Below are 26,156 nucleotides of genomic sequence, written 5' to 3'. Positions count from 1 at the left end.
GCGAGAGGGAGCATCCTCATAGAAGCAGGGGGAGTATGGGAGGGGGGACCAAGAAAGGGGATAACATTTGAAATGTAAATACATAGACTATTCAATAAAAATGGAAAAGAAAAAGAAATTACACGACAAACCCACTTTCTATCCGAAGTCCAGTTCCTTCCCACCTATTCCCAAAGGTCAGTTTGCTGTCACACTCTGGAGGATAGAGGCACTTGCTTCCAACCCTGCTGGACAGAACCTCAGCAGAAGCAGCTTTCAGCCATCTTTCTAACAGTCCTCATGATAGAACTCATTGGTGTTAATATGTGACTGATTAAAGAAAAGCCATCAAGGTGAATTTGAAAAATCTAATAAAATCCCTATAGTTATCAAAGAGATGCTCTTGTATTTTCACGAGGAGAGATAGCCTACAAAATTGTTTGCATGCACTCTTTTATTTGTATTGTCTTTATAAAAGACATTGTATTGCCTTTATAAAAAACAGTAATGTGGATTGTCATAGACTATACACTATAACAACACATTAGTTCATTAATCTTGTTAAAATATTAAATAGTAAAGGGCTAGCTATTTATTTATTTACCTAACATGGGTCATGTGTAAAGATTCTGAACAGGATCATTGAGAAAATCTAGAAAGAACTAAATAGGTGTTAAGAATAATTTACTAGAATATGGGTTTTAAAGTGGAATTAACATGGTCCATGAGAAGTGGTAATCATAAAGAATTAAACCTTTTTTGCCTAAATAGGAGAAAATTTAAAAGCACCACAATGAAAAAGGCTCAAACATACATGCTCCATATATTATTCTTTCAGATTAATAGTTAGATAAGCCTCAAGGGAACCCAGCATTCTTTTTAAGTAGCTATCTACCAGGGACTTCATCATATAAGGTGTGAAAGTGGACCATGATTGAAAAGTTTTTTTGTAACATATATTTCAAATTTCGACAATAGTTACCATAAGAAAGAATCTTCAAAATTTAGTTTAATTGTACTGGTCATTATTTCAGGTATTGTATGGAAGATTCTAATACTTAATCTTATTCTTTTTTTATTAATGTGTTATCATTATACACTTGTAGATGATTTCTTCACACCTGAAATATGGCACTGATAACAAGCTTTCCTACGCACACATGCACAACCACAGAGCATCAAAGCTGAACTAGTCTATGATCCATTGAGTTAGACTCTGGGAGCACTCACGGTCTACCATGGGAGCACTTACGGTCTACTGTTCAGTTGGCCTGTGAACAAAACGTGGGCAGTCTAAAAACGTACAGGACCTTGAACTTGCACAAGACAACCGAAGGGAAAGGTAAAATAGCAGGGTTCAAATGTAGCGCTTATGAAAGTCAGTGTTTATCCTTCCATCATTCCTGATTCCTTTTTCTTTCTTTCTTCATATGTATAAGGGTTTATGCAGGCACCAAGCACCAGTCTGTCCATAATGGTGTCCCAGCAAATGCACAGAATCAAACACTGACTCTTCAACTTGGGCACAAAGACACCAGAGACTGTGGACAGCAGATAAAGGCTCAAAGCTGTGGACTGCCAAGCAGGGCAGAACTAGAGCTTGCTGCACTGCGGTTGATCCCTGCTGGAAGCAAGCCAGCACTCCCAAGGACTTTGGCTTACAACCCACCCTTCTCATGAACTTGGTCTTTAGCGGATGGTAGAATTCCACAGTCTTGCATGTTTGTCCCAGTTTCATTGTTCAACACTGAGTAAATCAGACTGTGGCTTTCTGTCCTATACTTCCTTTAGGGTTTTCACACGAAGTGTCACCTGACGCTCTCCATGTCCAACAAGCTACTCGCTCCTGCCTTACTCAGGTATTTTATAGTCGGTTTGGGCAAGGCTACCATATTGCATGCTAAGTGGCATCACATTGGCAAGGGAATGAAAAAGAAAACTGAGACAAAGGTATCTCCCCGTTTGAAACTTGTTCCATTACAAAAGCGAGAGGGGGAAAATAGCCAACTTTAATTGTAAGCCCAGAAACAATTTAGAAGACAAATGTGATTTAGCAATGGGAAGGCAGGGGATATGAGGCGGGGTTGCTTTAGGAGTCAGACAGGGCTCCATATGGAACCGATTTCAGGGATCTAGAAGAAAGGCAAATAACAGTGTCCAGGCAGAGGGAGCACCTACTGAGTGATGCTATGCAGAGAATCCTCAGAATGGTGTTCTCACAGAAGCAAATGAAGTGAGAGCAATGTTAAACTTCAAGGACTGTGTCCCGATAGAGAAACACTTGAGCTGTTGACTTTCTCACAGGGCTTGTATCTCGTCTAGAGCAACTGTGAGCACCGAGCACCGTGATGTGGTCAAACACAGAAGAAATAAGTCTAGGATCAATATGACTCTTATGACTTTAAGGATGAGATGAAAAATTTGGGGGGAAAAGGAAATCTTGTTGACTTCCTTTCTCTCTCTCTCTCTTTCTCTCTCTCTCTTTCTTTCTTTCCTCCTTTCATTCTTTCTTTTCTTTCTTCCTTCTTTTTATTCTATTTTTTCTCTATTTTTTCTATCACCATCACCCCCATTGTTATTGTCTGCTCGATACTAAACCTAATTCTTGCAAATGTTAATGGCACACATGCTCTACCCGTGAACTACACACCCAGCTCAAGATTACTTCATCTCTAAAAGACGCCTTACCAAAAATGGACAGTTGCCTTTAATATCCACTGAATATATGAGCTTCCCTCCCTCTCTGTTCATCTCTTGCAGCCCAGGTGGTCCTTTCACGTATGATCTTTCTGCCTCAGGTTCCTGAATGCTAAGATTAGAGACCTGTTTGTGCCATCAGACTTGATTCTTGTTTGTCATTTTATTAGTTTCTTATCCAGAATATTACTAAGAATCAAATGTCTTCAAAGGAAGTCCCTCGTTTAATCCATCAATTCTTTTCACTCTCTAGACTTAACAGCTAATTGAGGTTGGGCTGTTGAAAGGTGTTAAATTAAGCTATAGCACCTAGAAAGAATATCTTTTTAGGAAAGAGCATGTTCAGCTTTCAGAATGACTTAAGTGGTGAAAAAATGCCTCTTTTGGCAAGAAATCTTTTGACTTCTGCTTCCAGCTATTTCTAGTATTCACTGCCTCTGATCTCTCTTCTGTGTTCCATTCATGAAACCATGGCCAGTTTGACTTTCATAAGCGGGAACTGAGTTTCTTCATGTCACTTTGTCTGCTTAAAGCCTTCTGTAGCTCACCATTTTATAGAAAAGGAAATTAAGATGGCCCCCTTCTGCTGCCTTGCCTATGCTAGCATGTGTCCCAGCCTGCATGGTCTCTTACTACAGTCTCCTGATATGCAGTTTCCACTATGTTTTTGCACCATAGATTGCTCCCAGAGTCTACTTTCTATTTGTACCATTTTCTATCCTATTAGGGGAGGCTGGCTAGAGAACAAGCCCCTTGTGGGCTCTGAAGATCAAACTGAGAGCCTTACTAGTGAAGCAAGTACTTTACCCAACAAGCCATGTCCCGATCAATCATCGCAGTGGCACATCCTTAATACTTGCTAATACAGTGCTGGCTCACAGCTCCACTTTATACCAATTCTGTCTCTCCAGCTGTATGGTCACCACGTCCTCTGTCCTATCACTAGGCACCATGAGTTCCTATCTATAAGTCACGCTAGGTCAATTGTAAATTTGTGTTGGAAAACTGAACTCTCAGGCTCGGTTAGAACCATGGGCCATAAGCTTTCATAACCTTGCCCTTGTGGGTGAATGTGTGGGTAGGATTATTGTCCAAGTTTCTTTGTCTATTTCCAAGCCTATTTAAGAATGAGAATGCTGTCTCTCATGCAGATTCATCTGGTATCTGAAACTGTACATTGTTCATAGTGAAGGTTCAATCCACATTTGTGAAATGGTATTACTTAAGTAGATTTGCATTTACTGTTTCCTCTTTTTCATTTCCACATTTTTATTGATGACGACAAAGCACATTTTTTTCTTTTTTTTTCCATCTTTATTAACTTGAGTATTTCTTATTTACATTTCAATTGTTATTCCTCTTCCCAGTTTCCAGGCCAACATCCCCCTAACCCCTCTCCCTCCTCTTCTCTATGGGTGTTCCCCTCCCCATCCTACCCCCATTACCGCCCTCCCCCCAACAATCACGTTCACTGTGGTTTCAGTCTTGGTAGGGCCAAGGGCTTCCCCTTCCACTGGTGACAAAGCACATTTTTAATTGGGAGAAACACTTGTTATCCATTGACTTTATACAACTTTTCCATTTTTCTATTCTCTTAAATGCTCAAGTGAAACTTCATTTCTGGGTCCTAGCTAAATGGCACAGCTAAGGGAAATCTTACTAGGGCATTCTTTGCTACCCCTCGAATCCTCTCTTTCCATTTCCTCGTGGTCTTTATGACAGGAAACTCGGTGCATACATTTCTGTACTTGAATCTGGCTTCCCATGTCCACAGGCTTCAACCTTTCACATAACACTCGGAGAGAACGAGAGAGAACTAAAGTCAATTGAGGTCCAATGTCCTTCCAGCTTCAAGAAATATCCCCTACAAGCCTTTGTTATATACAAGTTGTTTGTCTTCTGTTTTTATTTAGATGGTATCTTCTATCTGTGCTTGAGGTTAACTCTTTGATGAATGTCAGGGATCTAGTGTATGTTGGGATTATTGAAAAGAATTGTTATTGTTACCTAAGACCGTGTCTTCCTTCTCTGCTCAGCACAATTAGAAGCTGAAAATTTTTCCCTTTGCTTCTTAGTTCTTCAGTGAGGACTTGTACCCAGGTCTCATCTGAGCTCGTACCTTCCGGGGCACATATTTTCAGAGAACTCCCTTATGCATCTGCTATCGCCTTAGGTGTGAGCTAGACCCGCCGCGGCCTCCGACTGGGAGCTGTTAGCTTTCATTCATTAGTCCTTCCCAGAGCATGATGAAGTTATATCGAGTAGGTGTCTTGACATGCTAATTTGAGAAACAAAGGAACATCTTAGAAAAATACGGCGCATTTTATGTTTACGAAATGGCCGTTTGGAATTGCTCATGTTGTAAAAGGTAACCTTAAAAATAAAATTTTACAGTATGTGGCATACACTCTAGCGACATGGAAAATGTTAACTTTGGGCTGTGCTGCTAGTTATTGAAGCTACCCACCGAGAACTACACCGAAGTAGTATTAAAGTATCCCAAGGGTGTGGCAATGGGAGGGAAACAAAACAGTCTATTATGGAAAAATGAATGGGCCACCTTCTGTAGTCGTTTCTGCTGGTGGTAGTATGACGGAAGACACATACCCAGGAAATGCCCTCCTCCTGTGTTTAACCACACACCTTTTCCTGAGGGATTGAGAGCATGGATAGTCTCTGTTAAATGGGTTCAGCTGCAGTGGGATACTTGCCTTTCTTTTCTGCTTTTTCTATTACTGCTGTTATTTTTATTAAAAATATGTTATAGCATCCAAGCATAGAAACACTTCAGTCATGTCTTTTGTTTTCATGAATAGCTCATGTTAGGAATTCAGTTAAACGGCTCTCCTGTGACCTTCATCATGCTATGATCCATAGTTTATTATAGCTTTGCCTCGAGGGTGTTAAGTTAATGACCCCAATGCTTACCTGGTAAGAAAGATATGTCCTTGTAACACAGGATGATTGTACATTGTTTTGTAGCTTGCTCTCCCCCCAAGTGGAAGGTGTTTGATGATGGTCTATCTTTGTTGTATGTATGGGAAATGATGTTGGTTTGGGGAAGTTTATGATTCCACAGGTGTTCCCCATTAGCCCGACTTTCATGTTAAGAAAGTCATTTCTTCGTAGCCTTGATTACACCAGAATCATAAAGAGTTAAGGGATCTGCATTCTCCTAGACCTTGAAAACACATTCACGACAAGTGTTATTTTCTAAATTTTTTGCAGATGTGAGTGGGGTCATTGAGCTAGAAAATACATTACAATGAAAGGACAACCATTTGTTACTCTACAGAGAATGAATTAGAAGATCAAGTCTTCTGAAAACTCGTTCTGTTCCACTCTTCCTGCTTCATGGACTGGTTCTCACTTTCAATGGGTAATGGTTGGTTCTACTTTAACATATCAGATGACATCGGAGTATTTCCACTTTGTAAAAAGAAAATTTGCTTTTTAAAGATCTGTGTTTCTTTTGAGCAAAAGGGAGAATTCATCATTTCTACTTCCAATTTACTTCATCTTGACAACTCTAATTCCAGCCTTTCCCCCGCAGGGGAGTAGCTGATTAGACTAATACAACACACAAAGTCCAGGAAAAGCTATTGCTGATTAATTTTTAACCTGGTCTCTGGTGGAGGACTTTGACAATTGACCCAAATGCATTGCAGCTCAAACATTTATTCTAGAATATTCAAAATCAAGATTGATGGGTGAATTATTTGTAACTCATTTTCTTTGAAATTTTAATTTGTGGAACTTATTTTAATATAAGATGCAGAAGACATTTAGCTTTGCCCTGTGAATTGCATGGTGTATTTTATTTCTGTATTTTTGGGTTTGTTTCCATCAAATTTTACTTAAGGTGGATTTCCTTGGCTTAATTTCCCTTTCTATCTCTGTGGATCAGAGTGTTTGACAGGGCTGCAGAGGAGAGAAAACCCTACCACCAGATTTTTCACTTGAACTAAGAATTAAGTCAAATTCAAATTAAAAATTCCTTAATCAAAGTTGTCAGCTTATATATGGTCACTAGGTTTTAATATCATCAAGTGGATCTGTATGACGTTTGAACAGAACACATCTAGTCCTTCTTAGCATACACTTTGGATCATGGCTAGTACTCCTTTATTCTATAGTTAAAATAACACAAATCATCGCAGTGAGAAGCATCATCTGTGGCTGAGGCGTTAAGAGTGCTTGATGCTTTTACAGCAAATAAGTGTTCAGTTCCAGGCACCCATGACTGGGTGCTCAGAACCAATGCTACGTCCAGCTCTGGAAGAGCCAACATCCTCTTCTGCATTCCACGAGTTCTTGCACACGTGTGAGTAGACACACACACAGACATATAGACACACAGACACACAGACACACAGAGAGAAACAAATAGTGACATACTCAGAAACACACCCAGAAACATACGTATACACAGAAACACACACATAGACACATACAGAGAGGCACAAACAGGTACAAATACACACACATGTAAATAAATAATAATAACAAAATGTTAAAGGAATACCATGAGTTTAATGTTGAGTATATTGTCATTGTTCTGAGTATTTTAATTTGAGGTGGAATTTGAGATAAGCTAGATAATTAGATAATTCAGAAATGATAGAGATAAGTCCTCTTACAAGAGATGAAGTGCTATGATTCAATCATATAGCCTATAATTTGCTTACTACGCAAATTCATCTCATCTCATTTCCCTTTTCTGACAAGGCCTAGGCAGCCTCCCTTCTTTAAAGCTGCTCACTGGGATGCTGGCAATTTTTTTCCTTGAGCGATAAACAATTTCATATTTAAGCAGTTTCTACACTCCAAACTCCATGAATCTAAGGTGTGCCCTCTGACCTGAGTCTCTGCAAGGCAGAGAATCAATGTGTACCGCACACAGACTTTTAGCAGGTGGGTGTAGCACAGAGAATGCTATTAGCCTTATTTCCAGAATTATCCCTGAGTTGAACATAGTAAGAAAATACCTAACTGGTCCTTCATAACTCTATTTTCCAAATCTGTGATATATTCACATCTTAAGTTATTTAATAGCCCTGATAGCTTGGTCTTTTAGAGAAACATGTTCTTTTTCTGTTGTTGTTGATGATTTTTTTTTTTGCTGCCACACCCTCTGAGGATCCAGGGCAAAGCAGACAGGCTAAGCTAGCATCTCCATGACAGGAAGTTTCACCATTTCTCATTTTTTTTTTTTGGTTCTTTTTTTCGGAGCTGGGGACCTAACCCAGGGCCTTGCGCTTCCTAGGCAAGCGCTCTGCCACTGAGCTAAATCCCCAACCCCCCATTTCTCATTTCTGAAACAAAGATTTTTGGTATCTTCTCTACAAACTCACATTCGATCTTTCTACCTATCTAATCTGACCACACCTCAGACACAGGAGCTGAATTGTTTGAAGGAAAACTGAAAGCCTTCCAATGCTTCTGCACTTGTTCTTAGGCCATTTTCCAGAGTCTTGCTCTAAACCTGGGAGAGTTGTAATAATTATTTCTAAGGTGAAACACAGGCTTACAACCTAGGAAGAGAGGAGAGATCCGGGCCTCCGTTTAAATCGATTTTATCTCATTCTTTGAAGTTTTTATTTTACCATATGTTATAAAAACGAGTAACAGGGGAACACGTTGTGCATTGCTATATGTAGCTAAGTAAACAAGCATGAAGCTCAAAATGTTTGTACCCTTATGGTTTACAACCTTATAGTTAGGCTAAAGCGATTCTATACAGTTTGTAGCAATAGAAGTCTACAGATAGTAAAATCCAGCTATCCAAAGTTATATACATCTCTTAGAATACCTAGAGACTTTTATTAAGATGCTTACTTATATATACCAACATTCAGTGTCATATATTTGGCTTTGTCTTTCAGCATGACTTAAACCTACAGTCACTTAGGAAGAGAAAACCTCAAGAATTGCCTTGATCAGATTATGGCTATGGCTGTGAATTGCTACTTGATGTAAGAGGGCCCTGTCCATATGGGCAGTTCCATCCCTTGGTAGATGGATCTGGACTATGCCAAATAGCCAAGCAAGCCAGTAAGCAGTGTTCTACCGCTGGGTCTGCTTCAGTTCCTGCCTTCAGACAATGAACTTGAGTTCCCACACTGGTTTATCCCCATGGTGTGCTATTTAACCTTTAAGTTGAAAGAAACCTTTCCATGTTGATTTTGCTGATAGTGTTTATTACAGACGCAGGATTATTACAGACGCAGGAAAGCAAGTTAGAATAGCGAAGTCATAAAACAACAAAAGGTAGGGTCCTCAGACTCTCTTTTGAGACAAAGAACAGTACAGAATGGAATTTTCTATGTAAGGGACTTTAAAATATAAGGATGAGGACCTGGGTTGTCATGTGGTAAAATGACATTTCCCCACAAGCACTTCTCTGTGCTGTTAGCTGCTCTGGGGATAAAAAGACTAGATAAAACTATTCCTTTATGGGAAGACTTCTTGGAACTCCTAAGAGGAGCTCCTAAATCACATTATGAATCTCTTAGATGTAGAAAGTATACAGACAGGCTTGTTTGACAAAGGTATTCTGATTCCCAGAAGTATTTTATAGTATTAACTTGCAATGAATGCTCAGGAAAGGTATTATAGCTTGGAAATTATCTCTGAAGTGTTGTAGCAATCGCCCAGACTACTACCACCTACACTGGTGTCCGTTGCAAACTCACTTAATTTAATCCTCATCAACAGTCGAGTATTCTCATTTCTAATTCACTTTCCAAGCATATGCATTGAATTCTTTGTATGTATCCAGTAGCATGCTAGATTGAAGGCGAGAGCAGTAATCCTATGGAATCTTGGCTCTAATAGAGTTCAATACCCTGAGAGACATAGACACATAATTATTTACAGCTCTTATAAATTAGACAATGGACATGATGCGAAGTATTGTGCTTAGCTTGGTATTAAAGGAACATCCCTGGGGATATTTCTAGTGGGAGACTAAGGGGTCGTTGTTTCTCTACTTGGAAGAGAGACAGACATGCAAACTTAAGAGAGGTTAATGGTCAGCATTTTCGAAGGACCATAAGTGTGGCTGCCTTAAGGCAGAGGAGTAAGAATGCAATAAATATGGGGAGAGAATAAAAGAGGTCCCTGAAGGTTACAGCAAGGTTTTCAGGTAGTGAGCAAGGAGTAGTAATCATTATGCAAAGGTCTCCAAGAGGCACTGTCACAAGACTAGTGTTCTTTTTGCATTCTGTCTCTGGGTGTTGTGTAAGTGACAGTTTATAGAAACCCAAAATAACATTACCTTGTATTTCAAGATTAAACATGCCAGGACACTAATATTTTGTTCTTTATTAAATTTTTTCAAATAATTTTCAAAAATGATTGGTGCATAGAATCCTTTCATTTTTATTGAATAAAGAAATTAAGGTATGTATCAAGTCAAAGTCATAAATTGGCTATTTAGGAAAAGATAACGGCTTCATTGGACATGGAAAGCCACAGAGATGTGCACATCATGATTTATTGGTTCTATGATCTGATTGTCTCCACCTACGTTCATGCTAAAATTTAATGATCATAAGAAGGAGCAAGACCTTTGAAAGCTGTCAAGTCATGCATGTTCCACTATCACGACTGGATAAATGCATCTATAATGCAAGGAACCTTCTCATTTGGGTAGGTATTCTCTTGCATTTACCCAACAACTTTCGTTTTCCTTGTAGCTGCCAACCTCTGGCCCTCTGCCATGTTGTAAGGTAGTAAAAAGGCTCTTATCTCTCTTATCTGGTATAGTTCCTTAGTAAAGAATTTTTCAGAAGCATAGCCAACAAGCATTTGTATTTGTTTTTGAGATGGATCATGCTGTATAGCCCAGGCTGATCTAGAACTCGCTGTGTGGGTGATGCCAGCTTTGAATTCAATATCTTCCCGCATCCCCCTCCGCAGAACTTGGATTATAGGTATGGGCCTCAAAATCCAGACTGTAAACTTCAATTTTTAAATAATTTATTCAGTTTTTGCTCTCTGGTTCTAGCATCAGAAAATGTGCTACGATGCCTGTGGAGGTGACAGACAGGGAACGTGTCGGACAATGAATGGAAGAAATGAATGGTCTACCAGGCCATTGAATGGAAGAAAACTCGCAAGGTTATAGTTGACAGTTTTTCAGCTGATAACTGGTTTGATATTCCCTCACTGTCTGGAATATCTGTACATTACTGTGAGGTAGAAATTTTTCTGAGATATCAGACCTCATCTGCAAATTAGCCACACACTTTGGAGGTCTGAGCACTTTCCAGCATCTACACAACAGGCCAACAATGCTTTACTCTGCCTATGGATGAAGTAGCATTCAGTGCCATCAGTTCTGGTGCTTGCAGGATGTGTGGGCATTCCATAATTCACACTCTATATTATATTGTGGAAACTGTTGATTGTCAAAATTAAAATAGCTAACAATAAACCCTAAGTTTCGAGTATTTCTCTTAACTATTTAAATCCATTTAGGTTTGAAAAACTAGCAACAATTTCGCTTACTAATACAAATTTATATCACTTCATGCATATACAGAAAATAAGTAAAACTTTAAGCCACGAGTCAATAAAAATGAGAAAGTGTGTTATGTACTGAACCAATCCCCTCCTTTGCTCTTCTGGTGAAATCCAACCTCTGTGCTTATAAATGTGACCTTCCTTGGAAGGAGAGTCTTTGCAGTAGTAATCAGTTTAAGATGAGGTCAATAGGATTTGCCCTAATCTGGTATGGCTGATGCCCATGTAAAGAGAGGAAATTAGAGGGCAGACCATCATACAGGGAGAATAATGTGCCAACAAGCAGATGGCTATCTACAAACCAAAGAGAATGTTGTCAAGCAAATCCTTCTCTCAGCCCCGAGAGCAAATGACCCTTGCTTACACCCTGGCTTCAAACTTCAGAACCAAGTCCTCATTTCAAGCAGTTTGCTGTGTAAACTGAGGCAGGGTGGCTGACAACAGCTGCACTTTGAGGTACTCTCAATTCTTCCACATGCATTGATTTGGGTTGAATCTGTCAGATTTTGCAACACATGCTAGCTGTGTCTGAGGTGAAGGAGCAGCTCTGTTCGCAAAAAAGACGTGAATTGCAACTGAGATTATCTTATTCTGGGCAACGTGGGACGCCAGATCTGCAGCAGACTGTGTTACTTTGCAGAGGGAAGCCACTCACTTGGCAAGGTCACCTAAGTGTAAGTTGGTGGGGATGCTACAGAAATTCTCAACAAATGCTTTACCTGGACAGGTTTTCTTCGCTTGATTTTCTGTAGAAAGAAGTGTTCACCATGCTGAGTCATCATCTTTTATATAAGTTTCTTGTACTGTTTGAGAAATTCATACATGCTTATCATAAGTTTGATCAATTCAATCCCATTCCCTTCCCTCAGATTCTAGCACCCCATCCCCCCCCACACGCAAGTGCTTTTGTTTCTTTTTAAAACCCACCAATGCTGCCTGGGTATAGCGTCACCCACTATAGCACAGGTACCGCAAGTTAAAACGTGTTAATTAATGGCTGATGTAGGCACTGGCATTTACTGTCTGAAATCATAAAAGTAAACATTTAATTCTTTTCACAGTATTTCCCTGTAAAATTCTCTAAGATATAAAAATATTTCTATATAAAGACTCAAGGGTAATGACTTTATATTTGCCAAATCCTAAAGCTTGGCTATTTATAGTCGTATTTTCTTCAACATTTGTCTTAATCAAATATTCAACATTTCAGCTATTTTTCTATTTTTCTCCCCAGGCAGTTTCCATCCCTACCCCTGGGCTGTCTTAGGACTTGCTATGTAACCCACGCTACCTCAAAAATGCAGTGAACCTCGAACCTGCTTCCTGTTCTCAACTGTCAGGAGTCATTGGCCGTCATGTGAGGTGACCACTTTCTAAAATGATCACTAGCACAAATACTCTAGAACTTTAATCACCGAATTACACGTTGTCTTGTTTTCCATGTATTCATGTAACTGTCTCCTTTTTTTGTGTTGAGAAGCTAAAAGACAGATAAATTCTGCAGTAGATTTATAGAATGTTTAGAATTATTCTACATGCAACAGAAAAGGCAGACGTCATCGAAGATGTGATTCTTCAACCAATAGGGAAGCAGGTGTGGGATAGTATGAACCTGGGTTAAAATGCAAAGAGTGTGTGTGTGTGTGTGTGTGTGTGTGTGTGTGTGTGTGTGTGTGCGTGTGTGTGTGTGTGTGTGTGTGTGTGTATGCAGCGAAGGCGTCTATGCGGTAGGAGTGTCCTAATGAACTCACTGAGTCTCTGTGAATACTTTCTGAGTAGAGATAAGGAGGATGTCTAACCAGAACAAGATCCAGTGAGATCTAAGTTACACGTGTGTGCTGGAGACATCATGGCTGGTCGTAGAAGGCTGAAATGGAGGTACACCTGAGTGTGGATAATACCAAGGTTTCCCATCTGAGCTTAGCCAGGGCATCCTGCTCTCTCTGCTCCAAGCTTTTACTCTCCCTAAGATTTACACCCCCCCCATCACTCTGTCAAGACTTGCTATGAAACCTTCACCTTCTGGTTGGGTTGCCTTATTAAAATATTTATTATGCATATAGGGAGTAACAGATGCTGAAGTAAATAACGAAGTGGATGAAAGTCGGGCAGAAAGTTTTAGTGTTGATGCGACAGGTCTAACGGGATATCGGGGGATGTTTTCTAACTGTGCAGTGAAGTCTGACCACAGTACACAGCAGCAGCAGAATTAGCACAGAACACCAGAATCAGAAAATCCAAGAGAGAGCTGCTGTTCTCTTCCAGCACTCCCTTCTCGTATCAACTTGACCACGCTAACATACAAATGCAATTTTACTAAAATTATGGTGCTCTCCCGAAACTTTGGACCAAGTCCAAACTGTTCGACAAATTGTTGAAGCTTCCCACTAAGCCAGATTGGACGTCATTTTGCTGATTTCCTACCAATTCCTTCAAACCTTAGGGTTCCTGCTTGCCCCTTCTCCTGGCATGTAAAAGAGTTATTTTTTGCATGCTTTAACAAAACTAATAAATATTTATTTTCTGAAATATTTTTTTGACCTTCCTTTCAAAACATATCCTAGAAATCAGTTCTCATGTGAACACTTGTCTGATATTACCCCACCATATGCCTTCCTGGACTTCCTCTGTCCTATGACGACTTAGGCAACGGTTTCATTCAAAGCCTTGTAGTTATCTAATTTAAACTTCGTTTGCATTCCTACTTCTTGGGTTACATCGTGGAGTCCTTAAAATTAATCAGCTTTAAATTCATCTTTACCGAAATGCCAGACTGTAAGAAGTCAATCGTTGGTTGATTGATGATGTGGAGAACTACGTGAATGACCCAGTGGGTTTAGTAGAGAGAGAATACCAGAGAAACCTAAGGTTTGATCAATGTGTCATGAACATCTGAAATCTACATGCTCAAAGGCTGAAGCAAGAGGACTGTTACACATTTCATGTATTACAGACCAGGTGATCCCAGGCTGCATAGTAAACACCTGTGTAAAAAATACAAACAATTGTATATTTTGATGTTTCCTTAACTTACTGATAAGGAGACATATCTGAGTTGGTAATTATTGCTAATGCATAGAGTAATGAGGTCCTTATTAAATAGATTTGGTTTACAATAGATACTAAATTTAGTCTTAAGCTATTAAACTAAATATATTGGGGGATTTTATGAGACAATATGCAGGTACATTCAGAAGCATCGAAGTCTCTTCACCTATGGAAACACATAGAGGAAGAAGGCAGAGTCTAAAGATGTTAACTAAAATCACAGAGACCAAACATGAGTTCTCAATGAAGAAACATGAAGGAAACACACATACCTCAAAAATGGAAGAAGTTGGAAAACCCTGGATTGAGACAGTGACCAGGAAACAAGTCAACGTGGTAGGGAGCATGAGTGGCTGCTGCAGATGACAGTGCATGCACAGGAAGTTGTCAAGGTGTCCCAGCTAGCCAGTATCGCAGGGACCCAAGAAAGGTCCTTGTGGCATCATTCCTAATTGCAGAGAGATTTTATCACTGTGATCCATACACAAGAAAACCATTTTGGGCAAAAAGGGCACATGAACTTTCCATGTTTCCCAAGGGAGACTGCAGGTTCCCAAAGCCATCTAAGGTCTCTGAAATCCATAAGGGAAAGCCCTGTTCATGAGTATGTCTGCTGTAATCAGCTGTGGGCTCTTACCTACCCCTCTCCGATTAGTGTATTCTAAAGACTCTGGGAAGAATTCCTTTGATAAGCTTAGCAATTGTGTGTGTGTGTGTGTGTGTGTGTGTGTGTGTGTGTGTGTGTGTTCATCCTGCCTGGCACACATATTCCTATTAATAATCTCTGAAGGAGTTAGGTGTGGAGGGTGATCCTGGGAGCATATGAGAGTAGCATCTCTCAAACTACCCTGTGGTATGCTGGGGAGAAGAAAAGAGAGCTGATGTGGGACACATAATGAGAGTAAATGAAAACACTTTCTTCTCTCAGGTGCATTCAGAACCACATCCAAACATTCTGGATAAGAGATAACAATATAAACTTATTGTTTCTTCTAAGCATTTTTGGCCAAGGTATTACCGTGTTGTATGATGCATGTTGAAACACACAGACCTGGGTGTGTTTTATTTGCTAATCTCTAGCTCCTTTCTCTTCATACTCAGTGTTACAATATTTTTATATAATGGAGCACAAAAATCACCAAATAACAATACATAAGTGGACAGCCAATCTTTTTAACTCATCCACCCACCTACCTACCTATCCACCCAGGTATCCATCCATGCATCCATGCATCCATCCATACATACATCCATCCATCTGTCCATTCATTCTTCCTTTCATCCGTCCTTTCCTTTCCTTCTAATTTGATTATTTAATGGATATTTTATTCTATATAATATATAACTTAGAGCTACAGAGAGGGTTCTATGGTTAATGTTTTTCTGTTCTTCTGATGGGGGACCCAGTGCAGACAACAATGGCTCAGACACAGAAGGATACAGGGGGGCATGCATAAGGCAAAGCTGGGATAGTCACCTGTGTGCCAAGAGGCGACTTTACCCCTGCACCCAAGAAGTTCCATCACTAAGTGATCCCAGTAGCCCCCCACCCCATGTTTACTCTTCCCCAGAAGAAGGAAGAATGGCACTTTCTACCAGTGTGCGGCTGCTCCCAATAGGGGAGTTCCCCAGAAGTCACAGGAGATTCCATGAGCATTCTTAGTGATTGAGGTAGAATCAGCTTTAAGCGTTTCATTACTATCACTCAAGATACCTGCATCACAATGGTGGAGAACCTATGACGTTGCTTGTCCAATAAATAAAGTTCATCTATAAATGGTTTGACCCAACCAACATGGCTCTAATCAAATCGGGGGCAGATGATCTCTGTAGATGTTGCTTATTTCATTAATTTACTACTGTTTAGAGTTCACGGTTAATGGCCAATTGATATGATTTGTGAAAATACTAAATAAGAGAAGTAAAGGAAAGCAAGCTGGGTGATGTATTGCAGAGATAAATCACAGCCCGCCAAGCCCTCCGACAGAGACGCTTAGCACACTTCATTTGATTCCCATTCGTCAGTCTTGGTGCCAGTGCCTCAGAAAGAATGCTAAGGTAAATAGATACCAAAATGTGATTTACGGGCCTGGAAAATGGTGCTACCCAAATAAATCAAGGCTTCACTTCATTTCAGGCATTTGTTTATTCATAATAGCCCTTTTACAATCATGGAGTTCCTTGGTAAACAAACCCAAATGAAACACACCTGCAATGAGAGATAGGCGTGACACTGTGTGCGCACAGAGAAGCAAGAGGGTTAAACTGCCGCAGCTATTCAGGGATTGGACAGCGTGCTTTTCATCCCCCAGGGAAGAGAACATCGATTGGTTATCTACTACCAAATGATCTGCACTGAAAACATAGAAATAATATTCTACAGTCTCATCGCCTTTAGTTTATATATATATATATATGTATATATATATATATATATATATATATATAATATATATATCATGGGGGGGAAGAGAGAGAGAGAGAGGGAGAGAGAGAGAGAGAGAGAGAGAGTTTTAAAAACAGGCCATGGGTCTCAAAGAGAACAAAGCAGAGGGAAATTATTGGGAGGGATAAGAGAGAATAATTGAGAAGAATAAATGATATAATTACATTATAATCTTTAAAAAAGTATTAAGAAGTCCATGGCTTGAGTTAAAGATGTAGTAGTCCATTGGTGTAATGAGAAGAGACTTCCGAACAGGTAGGTTTAAGAAATTTATCCAGACTCTCTCTCTCTCTCTCTCTCTCTCTCTCTCTCTCTCTCTCTCTCTCTCTCTCTCCCTGTGTGTGTGTGTGTGTGTGTGTGTGTGTGTGTGTGTGTGTCCTTGTTAAAATTCTTAAAAAGAATACTTTGGAAACGTATTCTGAATCTACAACGTTAAAGACTTAACCCAGGAAGAGATAAAGTAATAGATAGTTATGACATTGGTGAATCTCATCTGTATATCTAGCTACCTCTGTGTCTGTGTCTGGATTTGAATCTGTATCTGTACCTATATCTATGTATGTATACCGTTTTGGAAATTTATATCCGTGATTTCATTGCCCAGCTCCTCAGCAGGCAAAAGCATGGGAGTCACTGGAAGCCAGGCGTCTCAGAGTAGGCTGGGCAGTGTTGTAAGGCTCTGACCTAGAGACACTCCCACCTCCAAATGGCCTCACTGAATTTACATTTTAGGGTGAGTGGATAAAAACTCTTGCTCTTAGGGAACTTTTAATACGATGTAAACACAGATGATAAAGGGTAAAGCAGAAGGCTTGGGATCATAACCATTTCTCTCTGGCTTGATAGACACGGTCAAATACAACAAACACAATTCTGTGTGGACATACTTCATTTAAATGAAGACAAGTGCTCGACTGGACACAAACAGAAGCAAGATCTTAAAATTACAGACGGTCAGAGCTGGATGGGCTTCTTTACAGACCCCTTTAGAAGTCCAATTTCCAAGTTCCAAACGAAAACAGGGGACCTCGGGAGGTTACAAAATTGAGTTAGGCAAGGTCACATCGTGAATTAGTCACAGAGCCATGCCCCAGGCTCCAGTTCAGTTAGTCTACCCAACTGAAGGTTGTAAGCCCTATGAACAGTTAGAACACATGTGTCCTGAAATCTTTACATCCTATGGGTTTCATGTGGCAGGCAAAGCAAAACAGGTGGACATTCCACTTTAGATACATTCTGCTCATGGATGTGTATAGGCATGTATGAATTTTCACAGACTTTGTGTACACCCATGCATTGTGACATTTTTCCTTTTAGGCTTCCTGCCCCTTTAAAAAAAAGTAACACTATTTTACTTAACTTTATTGTATTCAAACAGCTGGTTCGAGAAGCGTTGAATATGGTTTCCAACGCGGAAGCAGCCTCCTGATATTTTTTAAAGCATTGTTGCCCTTAAATATCTTCGTTAAGAGTTTTTATTAGCATGTATTAATTTCACTTAACAGTGGATCTGAGGTTGACACTTTCTTACAGGTCATGAATACATTCTGATCACATTCAGCCTCGCTGTGACCTGTTTTTATCTCCCCTTCCCTAGCAATCCTTTCACGTCTTCCTCTTTGTTATGTCTTTTTATCTTTCTTTTTTTTTAGCTTCTCTTGCCCTACTTCCTAATTGCGGTTTAGGATGCACCGGACTGACCATTGCCGGCTTAGTGCCCAACCCGCCGAGCTTACCCAGGACTGTGTATGTGCTTCTAATTGCTTCCAAGCAGGTGCCCGGAGAAGCACTGAAGGACACTGACAAGGGTTTAGCGCCTTTCCTGGGTCCACTGTACCTCCCATCCCATGCACGAGGGTTTGGGCTGCTGGTGCTGCTTATGCTGGGGAACGTTAATATTTCATCCCTCATTGCAGAGGTTTTACAAATCACCCAGCTTATGCAACCATGCTGCCTGAAGTTAAGATTATACATTGCCGAGGTTTAAATAGGTGTTTGCCTAAGAGCAGCATTCTCCACAGAAAACGAGTTTTCAGAAGGCAAGCAGAAACAGTTGGGTTTTCCTTCTATTACCATTGAAATTGCACTTCTTTTCTGTTAATGATTGAATAAATCAGAATTTCAGTGGTGTATTCTCAGCACTTTCCTCTATTTATTCCATCTGTTATGGGAAGGTTCCAGCATCTTGAGAAATAACCCACTTTATAGTCAAAAAGTATAGTCTGCAAATTTAAGCTGTTTATTGTGGGATAAAAATAACCATAAAACAAACAGGCTCTCCTTGGATATCTGTGCCCTGGTTGGAGAGCTCTTCCAGGCCCTTGGAGGGGTTGGACTATAAAACACCCAGAAAAACAATTTCTCACAGACTTACTCAGACAAAGGAAGTTGTTCCTCTCATCCTGATTAGCCTGTCAGTAGGTTTGCCTGGGGATTAAACCAATAAACCAGGTTACATCCAAAACCGTCCCCAGGGCAGAAAGATCTCAAGGGCTTTTAGTTGTCTTTTGATACCAGCCATTAAACTCCAGGTAAGGTGGTTGGGTCAGTTGGGTGCTAAGGTTGTTTGGCTGAAACTAACCACAAGGATAAAACCCCAAAGAGTAGGAAGGCTTCCCCTGGTGCTGCTGGGAAATCAGTATATGCCTTTCCGACCTGTTACAAGTCTTCTGTTTTCATGACGCCTTTAATGAAAGTGACCTGTAGAAAGGGGTTTTAATCTGGGCTGTGGTGAGCTAGGGGAAGACAGGGAATTTAGGCTTAGAGTGGAACAGAGAGCCAACAAGGAAACAAAGGTTTGCACTAAGGGAGATGAGCTATTGAAGCAAACAGTAGGATGCTTTAATGCAAGGGTGATGCTAATGTTGAGATCTTCATCCAGCTATAATCCTACTACTGACTCTAAGCCACTCACAAGCTTCACCTCTAGGTTTGCTGGTCTAGCTTCAAAAACTATTGCTGTAAACATCTGTACATAAGAGGACATTTTAGTAAATTAATGTTCCCTTAACTCATATTAAATATTTTTTTTCCTGAATTTGCAATCATTAAGCAAGGTAATACCTTGACTAGCAGAGGCTGACATGCCAATTTTTTTCATTATATTTATCGGGTACTGAGTCTTGAGGGGAACCTGGAGGTTTTCTTCCCAAACAGACTCATAGATTATTTTCTTGTTTGGCAAGAGAATGGAATTTTACCATCACTTGGGAAAATTCTGAAGTCAAGCTGTGAAATTGAACCAAATTTTCATCAGCAAAAATCGAGTTTGCAAACATGTGTTTCCCCTTTGGTAACAGGAGGATGTAAGGTGGAGAGGAAGCAGGGTTGGTGGGGAGGGGGGAACGGCCTTCATTACTCTTTGCTGTGTAACTGTTCAGTAGTTGAGTCAAGAATGGAGAGAATCCCAGCTGCAATGCCCAGAGCAAAATCTTTATGAGAGCGAATGATGGGACTTTGAGACATGAACCAGGTGTCCACCCCTTGATCTTAACACACAACATTTGTACACACAGCAGACTAGAGAGACAAGCTAAACAGGATAGGGCCCAGGAAACAGAAAGGCAAGAGTCAAAGATCTCACCAGGAGATCTATCTGTGTGCTCTCACAGACACACTGGATTCTAGATTCTTTTTGTTCACAAAGGCCATCTTATAGTTGACTATTTCCTGAAGTCACCTAAGCCTAGTCGAACATATATTTTATTAGATAGTTACGCCTTAAATTGGTTGATCGAGTTGCTCATATTTAATCTGATTTGCACAAATCTGTAAGGTAGGTATCATCTCTCAAGAAGCATCTACAAACTGGAAATGCTAAACCATTTTATCACAGCCCAAATTAGATGTGTGTGTGTGTGTGTGTGTGTGTGTGTGTGTGTGTGTACATGCACGCGCACAGAATTAGAAGTGTATGTATTATAAATATATCAGGGCTTTGCATAAACAAATGAAATTTCACAGCTCCATCTTTCTGAATAAATAAGAGAGCATTATCTAATTTACAATGTAGGCAATGTCATCTAAACAAATCGATTTTATGGACTTGAGCAAAGATGTTGAAAGCTTTTTCCAGAAACCCCACTCTCAGGGTCAGCTCAGTCTTCCCTGGTTACATAAATACACGCTAACCTTTATGTCCCACTGCTCAAACATATTGTTCCTGACAATTCCTTTACTCCTGTGTGCTGACACTGCTTTGTGTGAAAGGGAAAAAAAAATCAACAATATAACCATCATTAGCACCGGAAAGTATTTAGTCAGGCCTCAGTCTGTGCACCTGTTGTTGTTCTGCAAAGTGGGCTTCCAGACGTGTTTTCTGTCCACTGGGAACTTAGACAAAGGCAAGCAAACGAAAGGACACACAGACAACTAAACAAGCAATGAGACTTGTACACAGCACATATGTGCCAGTTCCTATTTGCATATGGAAATGTCGACTTTGTAGATTCAAGTTAATGATGTTTTGCTTTTGTCAATCCATTATGAGCTGTCAGCTATTAAAATCTGGCCCCAAGTGGTGTCTCAGCACAGTGACTTGCCTGAACCTGCTGTTCTCTTGTGGAGGTTCTGATCCCGATGGTATGGAGCCTCAGGGAATCCTTAGCTCGTGTAGACCATTCGTTCAGGGTCAACAGTGTTTCTGGAAACAGCTAAACATCAAATAATTCTTTCTTAAAGATTTTAAAGTTAGCTTTAAAAGAACACCCCAAATCATTTACTGCCCTGCTACGATATAGTGAAGGTTAAAGCAACTTGAGAAGTCGAAAATGAAATTAAAAAAAATCTTATTTGGCATTCTGATATGAGAGGAGATAGTATACCATTCCTTTATTTTACCAGGTTTCAGTAGTCTGAAAAGAATTTTACCTATCTCATCTTTACTTTCCCTCAGAGCAACTCCCTGGAAAGACGATCAGGAAAAACTGGAGCTCTCCTCCTTTTGCCCTCTAGCTTCATTCTTCTTCTGTGCCTACCCTTCCTGAGTTCTCTACTGTGCGGTGTTGTCTCTTGGGCTCTGATCAGCTCTGCGCTGGTGATTCTGGCTGTTCTGCTGAAGCTCCAGACTATACACATACACACAACTTTTGGACTCACATGTACATAACATAACAATGGCATTCCTGATTATGATGTCACACTCGGATGCTGGGAAATAGGTCAGTGGAGAAAATCAGCCATTGTCTTCCAAGTGAAACAATTCTGGGACATTCCTTACTTTACCTTAGAAGGTTGGCCCAATGACTTGCAATTGTAGTCAACTTTCCTCTCTTTCCAGGATTCAGACCACATCTGCCTCTCACTGAACTCCCTGGTTCATGCCCCTAACAAGTACTGTATATGTAATTCATCCCCTACGTTCTTTATTCAGAATACTTGAGGCGAAGGCCTGGCTCTCTTGTTTTTCTCATTGTATGCATTTGTCTTCTGCTATTATACCTGTTACAATATATCTGCGACCAATGGTGATAGAACTGTTTTTGTTATATTGTTTGATAGAAACTTAGGTTAAAGGAGGTTAAGGAAATTGGATTATTTTCCTACCTTTAAGAGTGGATAATTGTGCTTGCTGTTGCTATGGAGGCGTTGCCTTGGAGGCTGGAGAATTAGATAGAGTTGAATGTGTTATGGTCATTTCTAGGGTGTTAAGTGGCATCCAGAAATAGTAACTTACAATTTCCTTGATGCTGAGATCAATGTAGCTAGCATTGTTGTTTTCTAATTGGAAAAGCCATATTCCTGTCACTAAAATTTGTAATATAATATCTATCATCTACCCCCCTTTAGTCCAAAGGGAGTGTTACAGTCAATTTCTTGATTTTTTTTTCTGATACGGATAATTATTTTTAAGTGACTAGATAGCTCATATTCCAAATTAAAATAAACCCAACTTATTGGTCCATATCCAATTTGTCATCTGAGAGATAACAGCCCTTAAATATAGAATCATAATTAGGATTAATTAAAACAATTTAAGAATATCTTGTAAGGGAAGCTAAACACTGAAATCAGTTGAAATTGGACCTTTCTTCTCCTTCCTGATCAATGTCTGAATGCCTGTGGGCATCAAAGCACTCTGATGCCAAGGATTAAAGCAGGGCTCCCTTCAAGAGCAAGAGATCCACTTAAAAATATGTAAATGTGTTTCACTTACCACTGACCTGGAGGTGAAAAGTTCTGTATCAAATTACTAACAGCCCTAGATACTCATCGTTCTTTTCCAATTCTAATTTCAACAAGCTGAGAAATGAGCTATGAAAGAATGTTCATTTATATTATAGAGAAACACACCGAGACTCCCTTCCTACAACTCCTCCACAAAGCTGCAAGCTCAGAGGACAAGGTAAAGGAGGCTTCTGTGTTCTCACCAAGTAGCCTGGCCCCTTCAAGTTTGTTCTCCCTTTTAACATTCCTCTCCACTCTAGAAAGCCTAATGCGACCTGTTAATCCATGAAACAGTCTCGGCAATGGGATTTCCTAAGACCTAGAGTTTTCTTTACTCGCTCACATACACCTAGAGACCCGTCCTGACTGTCCTGGTGCCCATGGTGCCTTCACATCCTCAAATTGGCAGTGGTCTACCCACCAAGGCCCATCAAAGGCGTTCAAACCTCTTTTTCCAAACAAGTTGGCTACCTTGACTAACTTCTGTCTAGTATGCAATACACCTTCCAGAGGAAGGAAGGAAGAATTCCTTGGCTATCAGTCTAATGTCCTCTAAGATGATGTGGCATCTTGGGAAACCTCACCTCCTTTTAATTTCCTGGTCTGCTAGAAACTCTATGAGGCCAGAAAAGCATCAGTGCGTCTTCTGTATGCAAAGCCAACTTTACTAACTGGATGAGAATCACTTACTAGGCTATTATTTCAGTGATGCCTCATGTGCTTTGGGTTTGAATTAAAAATATTTCAAATATGATTATGCTTGTTACCCCAGAAATACAGAGATCTACAGCACAGCCCTCTTGGAGTCAGGGTGATATTGAGAACTGTGTGAATGTCCCCATAAATGAGACTGCAGCCTTGGTTAGATCACGTTGAAGGTCAGTGACACCTCAAACCCCACTGTCTGAGAGAGGCACAGAGCAATACCTGCCAGTTGTTATCACATTGCGTGTTTGGGCAAACTCCTTCAACTTTAGCCTATGATTGTGGCAGTGATCCTTCCTCTCAGTCTTCACATTGCTTGCAGTTACAAGGTTGGCTTGTGTCTGACTGCTTCACTTCAGTACAGACCGCTCGTGGATTTAGAGAAAAGTCTGCATCTGCTTGTCACAATGGTGTTCTTTGCTCCACGTAGCAACTTTCAAAAATATGTGTTAAATCCTTGGCACAGTATAGATGCTAAATAAATGCCAGTGTCTTCTCATTTATCTCTACTGGGTATTGAATTGAAAGCTGTTTAGGTAGGTATCATTAAAAATTTGGCTACTATTTGTATGCTACATACATACAAAATATGTATCTGTGTGTGTCTTTCCCTCTGTTTATGTGTGTGTATTATGTCTACTGTTTATGTGTGTGTATATCATGTCCATACAAATATATGTTTATAGATCAAAGAAAACAAGAATACAGCCATGTTGCTTAACAACAGTTGTTTGCTTCTCAGAGCAGCGCCTTTGTAAGTGAGTGAATACTTTTAAGGCTATGGTAGGAATAGCATGACTGAGCCTCAGCTCCTTCCTAACCATGACACCTGTTTTCATTTCCTAACTCCCATGCTAACAAAGGGACAAACATTTCACCATTGTCAAAGATGCTCGTAAGCCATGGCCCTGCTGAACGCTGAGAGCTCCATTGCTACTTAAAGAATTGATCCTATGAGTATTTTTAAAGCTTTATCTCTTCCTCATTAAAAAAAGCAAACAAAACCCAAGATGAAAAAAGGCAGCAAAAGAAAGCAAAGTGCAATAGAAAAATACCCTGTCGATAATAATGCATATGGGATAGTTATGTTTTCGTCTCGGTTTCTCCTTCAATCATGGTTACATTTCATTGCTTTTCTATGTAAACTCTAAGATAACAAAAAGCATCTTGAACAGAATATCTATTCACATAAAACCATCTGCATTTATGTTTCATGTCTTAGACATTTTTGGAAGTACTGACCTGGTTTTCCAGGGAATGATACCTTGAAATTTATCACCCAATTAAAGCTATAGCCCACATAGACTGGGAAGTAAGTGTGATCTGGGTGCATGATGTGAAATTTCTAGAGAATCAATAAAAATATTATGTTGAAAAATATGCTTGGCAAAAACAGGGGTATGAAGTGGTAAGGAATCATAAGGAACCACGAGATATTTTAGAGCATCCTTGAACAGAGTAACCAAGAGGGGATGGTCTGTGCTCTGAAGCAAATACTGCAGAAGACTGAGAGAAACTCAGAAGACGATGATAGAAGGGATGTTTTCAAGATGATGAGTGCTTAACTCATAAAGAATTTCTGTCTCAACCTTTGGATAGCATCTTGGCAAATGCAGCTTTAGCCTCTGAGAGCACCTCAGGTTTTTATTAGCAGATAGTAATTCCTCTGTTCTTAGTGCATAGAACCAATGAATTGTGAGCTTTTAAGACGCAAATACTTAGTGGTGAATATGGCTCCTTTTTCCTTTCCTCCACTTCCTGCCATGAGATTTGTGAGTGCAACTCATGCCAGCCAAATCTCAGTGCAATCCTGAAGTAAATTAAAACAGTAGTGCGCTATCTCCCATGGAAAAAAGGATGGGGTTAGGGTATAGACAGATTATGTGAGACAAGTAACTTACGAGCAAGAGAAGTCATTTTCATGCATTTGAGTGAATTACTAGGGAAATAGAGCTTTCTCTTATGCTGTTACTTATGCCAAGTAAGGGCTGGGCATAAAGCAAGAAGGATGTTGGCCAGCCAAAAGTCATAAAAAAGAATATATGTAATACTAAGAAACCTATTTAAACGAGGTGGGGAAATCCAGGAGCTGTCACAGCATTCAAGCTCAGGAGCAAGCCTTTCCTTACCACACACCTACAGCACTGATGTGAACAGCACACACACTCCACCCCTTTTTCTATGGCTTCTAAAGACCATCACTTGGGCTGTGGTTGTGGTTCAATGGAAGAAAATGTGGAAGGCACTACACTCAATCTACTACTGCCAAATAAACAAATAATACATATCAGAAAGACACAAATAAATAAATGAGCTGAGTGGAAATAAAGGCCCTCAGCAAATCTAGAACTGGGATTCGCCTGTCTTTCTCAGCAGCCTGGCTTTTAAGACTTCCTTGGCATGGATTATGTTTATAACAATGCATTTCCCATTCTTGCCTACCATTAAAACATTTTTTAAAGCAATGATATTGTTAATGATTTCTCTTTTTATTTGTGAATATTATTTTCCCAAATAGCCATCCACTGATGACATCCAGAGCTGTGGAGAGGTTCAAATGCAGGCTTTTAAAGTGAAGAGCAGTGTC

At 40.0% G+C, this 26,156-nt stretch overlaps 1 long non-coding RNA gene across 1 annotated transcript; it reads right to left on the bottom strand.

The window, feature by feature from the left end:
- Positions 1-4,163: 4,163 nt before the first annotated feature.
- On the bottom strand, positions 4,164-21,763 carry LOC134485998 (uncharacterized). The gene is made up of 5 exons (XR_015678357.1): positions 21,569-21,763; positions 21,241-21,351; positions 14,526-14,701; positions 11,925-12,008; positions 4,164-4,954 (listed from the first exon to the last, which is right to left on the bottom strand). It is a non-coding gene; the product is annotated as an uncharacterized LOC134485998 (long non-coding RNA).
- Positions 21,764-26,156: the final 4,393 nt, after the last annotated feature.

This window comes from Rattus norvegicus, chromosome 2 (genome assembly GCF_021556685.1).
Source record: "Rattus norvegicus strain SHRSP/BbbUtx chromosome 2, alternate assembly SHRSP_T2T, whole genome shotgun sequence".
NCBI classification, from domain to species: domain Eukaryota; kingdom Metazoa; phylum Chordata; class Mammalia; order Rodentia; family Muridae; genus Rattus; species Rattus norvegicus.
Note: the sequence above shows the minus strand (reverse complement) of the source record. Positions and strands in the feature narration are given on the sequence as shown.